The sequence below is a fragment of the Chrysochloris asiatica genome, unplaced genomic scaffold (assembly GCF_000296735.1).
Source record: "Chrysochloris asiatica unplaced genomic scaffold, ChrAsi1.0 scaffold00002, whole genome shotgun sequence".
Taxonomy (NCBI): Eukaryota; Metazoa; Chordata; class Mammalia; order Afrosoricida; family Chrysochloridae; genus Chrysochloris; species Chrysochloris asiatica.
This window is the reverse complement of record NW_006408520.1, coordinates 53,193,268-53,193,861: the sequence shown is the minus strand read 5'-3', so window position 1 is coordinate 53,193,861 and position 594 is coordinate 53,193,268.

Sequence of the window (594 nt, the reverse complement as noted above, 5' to 3'; positions counted from 1 at the left end):
CTCCCCTCACCCCACCCCCACATCCCAGGAGCCAGCAAAGAATCCAACCCCTCTCCCAGCCCCACACCTTTAGTATTGGTTATTTTTCTTAGTCTTTTACAGTAGTGGTCCTGTGCAGTATTTCTCTTTTTGTGACTGACTAATTTCACTCACAGCAACTCACAAGCCACCACAGTATGATAGACAGATGAGTGGTGGCAGTTTGGTTTATGTTAAAACTTTCACTTTAAATGTTGAGCTCTGTGGGCATGTGTAGTAGAATACTCCAGGGGTGGAGGTGGGGTATCTATCTGCTCAGGTATCCCCTCTAGTTACCAAAATGGATGTGTGCAGTCAGCTAGAGACCAATGAACAGTGGACAGATACCAAAAAAAATGAATGTCCACACCTGTATCTCCTCGTTTCTGTCAGGCATTCATGGCTGTTCAGATCCTTCCCTCACTTGTTCTTGCCCAACATGGTGGCTCCGGGAATAGCTGAGCATCTTGAATCAGAAATAAATGGATTTCTTGATTCTCCTACAAATTCCCCTAGCTGTAAGCCTTCCAATCTTCTAAATATTCCTTTATATGTGGTTCAGAGTTCTAGCACCAT